This window comes from Triticum urartu, chromosome 4 (genome assembly GCF_003073215.2).
Source record: "Triticum urartu cultivar G1812 chromosome 4, Tu2.1, whole genome shotgun sequence".
NCBI classification, from domain to species: Eukaryota; Viridiplantae; Streptophyta; class Magnoliopsida; order Poales; family Poaceae; genus Triticum; species Triticum urartu.
In genome coordinates, this window is record NC_053025.1 from 143,930,608 (window position 1) to 143,937,754 (window position 7,147).

Genomic DNA, 7,147 nt, shown 5'->3' on the forward strand with positions numbered 1-7,147 from the left:
CTAGAAGGTTTTGTCGATCCTAAAGGTGTTAACTAAATATGCAAGCTCCAGCGATCCATCTATGGACTGGTGCAAGAATCTCGGAGTTGGAATATACGCTTTGATAAGTTGATCAAAGCATATAGTTTTATACAGACTTGCGGTGAAGCCTGTATTTACAAGGAAGTGAGTGGGAGCACTACAACATTTCTGATAAGTATATGTGAATGACATATTGTTGATCGGAAATAATGTAGAATTATTCTGCAAAGCATAAAGGAGTGTTTGAAAGGAGTTTTTCAAAGAAAGACCTCGGTGAAGTTGCTTACATATTGAGCATCAAGATCTATAGAGATAGATCAAGACGCTTGATAAGGTTTTTCAATAAATACATACCTTGACAAGATTCTGGAGTAGTTCGAAATGGAACAGACAAAGAAAGAGTTTCTTGCCTATGTTACAAGGTGTGAAATTGAGTAAGACTCAAAGCCCGACCACGGCAGAAGATAGAAATAGAATGAAAGTCATTCCCTATGCCTCAGCCATAGGTTCTATAAAGTATGCCATGCTGTGTACCAGATCTATTGTATACCCTACACTGTGTTAAGCAAGGGAGTACAATAGTGATCTAAGAGTAGATCACTGGACAGCGGTCAAAATTATCCTTAGTGGAATAAGGAAATATTTCTCAATTATGGAGGTGACAAAAAGGTTCATCGTAAAAATTTACGTCAATGCAAGTTTTGACATAGATCTGGATGACTCTAAGTCTCGATCTAGATACATATTGAAAGTGGGAGCAATAAGCTAGAGTAGCTCTGTGCAGAGCATTGTTGACATAGAAATTAGCAAAATACTTACGGATCTGAATGTAACAGACCCGTTGACTAAAATTATCTCACAAGCAAAACATGATCACACCTTAGTACTCTTTGGGTATTAATCACATAGCGATGTGAACTAGATTACTGACTCTAGTAAACCCTTTGGGTGTTGATCACATATCGATGTGAACTATGGGTGTTAATCACATGGCGATGTGAACTATTGCTGTTAAATCACATGGCGATGTGAACTAGATTATTGACTCTAGTGCAAGTGGGAGACTGAAGGAAATATGCCCTAGAGGCAATAATAAAGTTATTATTTATTTCCTTATATCATGATAAATTTTTATTATTCATGCTAGAACTGTATTAACCAGAAACATAATACTTGTGTGAATACATAGACAAACAAAGTGTCACTAGTATGCCTCTACTTGACTAGCTCGTTAATCGAAGATGGTTATGTTTCCTAACCATAAACAAAAGAGTTGTTATTTGATTAACGGGATCACATCATTAGGAGAATGATGTGATTGACATGACCCATTCCATTAGCTTAGCACCCGATCGTTTAGTATGTTGCTATTGCTTTCTTCATGACTTATACATGTTCCTATGACTATGAGATTATGCAACTCCCGTTTGCCGGAGGAACACTTTGTGTGCTACCAAACGTCACAACGTAACTGGGTGATTATAAAGGAGCTCTACAGGTGTCTCCAAAGGTACATGTTGGGTTGGCGTATTTCGAGATTAGGATTTGTCACTCCGATTGTCGGAGAGGTATCTCTGGACCCTCTCGGTAATGCACATCACATAAGCCTTGCAAGCATTGCAACTAATGAGTTAGTTGTGAGATGATGTATTACGGAACGAGTAAAGAGACTTGCCGGTAACGAGATTGAACTAGGTATTAAGATACCGACGATCGAATCTCGGGCAAGTAACATACCGATGACAGAGGGAACAACGTATGTTGTTATGCGGTCTGACCGATAAAGATCTTCGTAGAATATGTAGGAGCCAATATGGGCATCCAGGTCCCGCTATTGGTTATTGACCGGAGACGTGTCTTGGTCATGTCTACATTGTTCTCGAACCGTAGGGTCCGCACGCTTAAGGTTTCGATGACAGTTTTATTATGAGTTTATGAGTTTTGATGTACCGAAGGAGTTCGGAGTCCCGGATGAGATCGGGGACATGACGAGGAGTCTCGAAATGGTCAAGACGTAAAGATCGATATATTGGACGACTATATTCGGACATCGGAAAGGTTCCGAGTGATTCGGGTATTTTTCGGAGTACCGGGTAGTTACGGGAGAAGCAATGGGCCTTGATGGGCTTTAGTGGGAAGAGGAGAAAGGGCCAAGGGGCTGCTGCGCCCCCCCTCCCCTCTAGTCCGAATTGGACTAGGGAAAAGGGGGCCGGCCACTTTTCCTTCTCCTCCACTTCCTTCTCCCTTCCTCCCCTCTTGGTGGACTCCTACTAGGACTTGGAGTCCTAGTAGGACTCCACATCCTGGCCGCACCAAGTGCCTTTGGCCGGCCTCCTCCTCCTCCATCCTTTATATACTGAGTCAAGGGGCACCCCATGAACAGAAGTTAATCTTCGTGATCGTTCCTTAGCCGTGTGCGGTGCCCCCCTCCACCATATTCCACCTCGGTCATATTGTAGCGGTGCTTAGGCGAAGCCCTGCGACGGTAGAACATCAAGATCGTCACCACGCCGTCGTGCTGACGGAACTCCTCCCCGACGCTTTGCTGGATTGGAGCCCGGGGATCGTCATCGAGCTGAACGTGTGCCAAGAACTCGGAGGTGCTGTAGTAACGGTGCTTGGATCGGTCGGATCGTGAAGACGTACGACTACATCAACCGCGTTGTCACCACGCTTCCGCTGTCGGTCTACAAGGGTACATAGATCACACTCTCCCCTCTCGTTGCTATGCATCACCATGATCTTGCGTGTGTGTAGGAAAATTTTGAAATTACTACGTTCCCCAACAACTTCTTCTGCCTATATTTACTCTTATACCCTAGATCGATCGCGGAGAGACACGAAACCATGTTTCCACCACCGCAACCTTCTGTACCCGTGAGATCCCATCTTGGGGCCTTTTCCGGTGATCTGCCGGAGGGGGAATTAATCACGAAGGGCTTCTACATCAACACCATAGCCTCTCCGATGAAGCCAGTAGTGAAACCTATGGCCCCTGGGTCTCTTCTTATTATATTGCATCTCTTTTATTTACATCGCATCTTGTTTATTATTTTGCAACCTTTACTTTCCAATCTATACAACAAAAATACCAAAAATATTTACTTTACTATCTTTATTAGATCTCACTTTTGCGAGTGACCGTGAAGGGATTGACAGCCCCTTTACCGCGTTGGTTGCAAGGTTCTTGATTGTTTGTGTACGTACTAGGTGACTTGTGTGTTGTCTCCTACTGGATTGATACATTGGTTCTCAAAAACTGAGGGAAATACTTACGCTACTTTGCTGCATCACCATTTCCTCTTCAAGGGAAAACCAACGCATGCTCAAGAGGTAGCAATGCTCGGTGCAGGACAACCTCCCCAGCCCGCGGCTGAGACGCGGTCTCGCTGCCAGCCACTCGCACCTCCACGCGCTCTGCTGACGACAGCATCTGCCGGAGGTGAAGGGACTAGATGAACTGCTTGAGGGCATCAGAGCCCTCCCACAAACACCTTGCCATTGCTATCTCCGGGCGCGGCGTGGGCGCGAGTGCGGCAGTGACGCGAAGCTCAGCGAGGGCCCGCCCTAACGGGACCAGGACGGCGTTGCAATCGCCCTGGTGCGCGTGACGATGGTGATGCTTGGCGGGCGGACGTGCGCACGCGTGAAGGAACAACGGGAGAAGAAAGAGATGTGGCAGGGCATGGATGAGCCACGATATGAGCCTCGCCCGTCCCCCTCCCCCTCATTTAAAACCCAGAGAGATCGTGGGGACGTGGGATCGTTTGAGCCCACGACCCCCCACTCCTCCCGCAATACACGGGCGCATTAACTGCTCAGGAAGCTCAACCGACCAGGCACCACGCAGATGATCTGTCGGATGGGTCGATCCCGAGGCCTGGTGGGCCCTGTCCTCGGTGATGGCCCGTCGCGTGCGTGGCCTGGGTGGGCTAGGCCTGCTCATGGCCCCCACATGGCGGGCAACTGGCGACAACAGGCGCGAACTTCAGTCAAACTGCTGGCGGGCTGGCGGCCCGCTCGGTCTTCCCGCTCCAGTCGGGTGCGGAAGGGGCCAACTGAAGGGGAACGTAGCATAAATTCAAAAAAATTCCTACGTGTCACCAAGATCAATCTATGGAGTCATCTATCAACGAGGGAGGATTGGATCTACATACCCTTGTAGATCGCGCGCGGAAGCGTTCAAGAGAACGGGGTTGATGGAGTCGTACTCGTCGTGATTCAAATCACCGATGATCCTAGCGCCGAACGGACGGCACCTCCGCGTTCAACACACGTACGGAACGGAGACGTCTCCCATGCCTTGATCCAGTAAGGAGGAGGGAGAGGTTGATGGAGATCCAGCAGCACGACGGCGTGGTGGAAGTAGCGGGATTCCAACAGGGCTTTGCTAAGCGCTGCGGGAGGAGGAAGATGTGTCACGGGAGGGAGAGGGAGGCGCCAGGCCTTAGGTTGGTTTGCTCCTCCTTTTCCCCACTATATATAGGGCCAAGGGAGAGGGGGAGGCGCAGCCCTTGCCCCTTCCTCCAAGGAAGGGTGCGGCCAGGGGGAAGGAGTCCATCCTCCCCAAGGCACCTTGGAGGTGCCTTCCCCCTTTAGGACTCTCCCCTTTTTTTTCTCTCTTGGCGCATGGGCCTCTTGGGGCTGGTGCCCTTGGCCCATATAGGCCAAGGCACATCCCCTACAGCCCATGTGGCCCCCCGGGGCAGGTGGACCCACCCGGTGGACCCCCGAGACCCTTCCGGTGGTCCCGGTACAATACCGGTGACCCCGAAACTTGTCCCGATGGCCGAAATAGCACTTCCTATATATAATTCTTTACCTCCGGACCATTCCGGAACTCCTCGTGATGTCCGGGATCTCATCCGGGACTCCGAACGACATTCGGGTTACCGCATACTAATATCTCTACAACCCTAGCGTCACCGAACCTTAAGTGTGTAGACCCTACGGGTTCGGGAGACATGCAGACATGACCGAGACGTTCTCCGGTCAATAACCAACAGCGGGATCTGGATACCCATGTTGGCTCCCACATGTTCCACGATGATCTCATCGGATGAACCACGATGTCAAGGACTTAATCAATCCCGTATTCAATTCCCTTTGTCTAGCGGTATTGTACTTGCCCGAGATTCGATCGTCGGTATACCGATACCTTGTTCAATCTCGTTACCGGCAAGTCTCTTTACTCGTTCCGTAACACATCATCCCGCGATCAACTCCTTGATCACATTGTGCACATTATGATGATGTCCTACCGAGTGGGCCCAGAGATACCTCTCCGTTTATACGGAGTGACAAATCCCAGTCTCGATTCGTGCCAACCCAACAGACACTTTCGGAGATACCTGTAATGTACCTTTATAGCCACCCAGTTACGTTGTGACGTTTGATACACCCAAAGCATTCCTACGGTATCCGGGAGTTGCACAATCTCATGGTCTAAGGAAATGATACTTGACATTAGAAAAGCTTTAGCATACGAACTACACGATCTTTGTGCTAGGCTTAGGATTGGGTCTTGTCCATCACATCATTCTCCTAATGATGTGATCCCGTTATCAACGACATCCAATGTCCATGGTTAGGAAACCATAACCATCTATTGATCAACGAGCTAGTCAACTAGAGGCTCACTAGGGACATGGTGTTGTCTATGTATCCACACATGTATCTGAGTTTCCTATCAATACAATTATAGCATGGATAATAAACGATTATCATGAACAAGGAAATATAATAATAACTAATTTATTATTGCCTCTAGGGCATATTTCCAACAGTCTCCCACTTGCACTAGAGTCAATAATCTAGTTCACATCGCCATGTGATTAACACTCACAGGTCACATCGCCATGTGACCAACATCCAAAGAGTTTACTAGTGTCACTAAACTAGTTCTCATCATCATGTGATTAAGACTCAATGAGTTCTGGGTTTGATCATGTTTTGCTTGTGAGAGAGGTTTTAGTCAACGGGTCTGGATCTTTCAGATCCGTATGTACTTCACAAATGTCATTTTGTAGATGCAACTACTATGCTACATTTGGAGTTATTCCAAATAACTGTTCTACTATACGAATCCAGTTTACTACTCTGAATAATCTAGATTAGTGTCAAAGTTTGCATCGGCGTAACCCTTTACGACGAACTCTTTTACCACCTCCATAATCGAGAAAAATTCCTTAGTCCACTAGTTACTAAGGATAACTTTGACCGCTGTCTTGTGATCCATTCTTGGATCACTCTTGTACCCCTTGACTGACTCATGGCAAGGCACACTTCAGGTGCGATACACAGCATAGCATACTGTAGAGCCTACGTCTTAAGCATAGGGGACGACTTTCGTCCTTTCTCTCTATTCTGCCGTGGTCGAGCTCTAAGTCTTAACTTCATACCTTACAACTCAGGCAAGAACTCCTTCTTTGACTGATCCATCTTGAACACCTTCAAGATCATGTCAAGGTATGTGCTCATTTGAAAGTACCATTAAGCGTTTTGATCTATCCTTATAGATCTTGATGCTCAATGTTCAAGCAGCTTAATCCAGGCTTTCTATTGAAAAACACTTTCAAATAACCCTATATGCTTTCCAGAAATTCTACGTCATTTCTGATCCATAATATGTCAACAACATATACTCATCAGAAATTCTATAGTGCTCCCACTCACTTCTTTGGAAATACAAGTTTCTCATAAACTTTGTATACACCCAAAACTTTGATCATCTTATCAAAGCATACATTCCAACTCTGAGATGCTTACTCCAGTCCTTAGAAGGATTGCTGGAGCTTTGCATACTTATTAGCATCTTTCAGGATTGACAAAACCTTCCGGTTGCATCACATACAACCTTTCCTCAAGAAAAATCGTTGAGGAAACAATGGTTTTTGACATCCTATCTGCAAGATTTCATAAATAATGCAGTAATCGCTAATATAATTCCAACAGACTCTTAGCATCGCTACGAGTGAGAAAGTCTCATCGTAGTCAACTCCTTGAACTTGTCGGAAAACATCTTAACGACAAGTCGAGCTTTCTTAATGGTGACATTTACCATCATTGTCCGTCTTCCTTTTAAAATCCATCTGCACTCAACAGCCTTACGACCATCGAGCTGTTC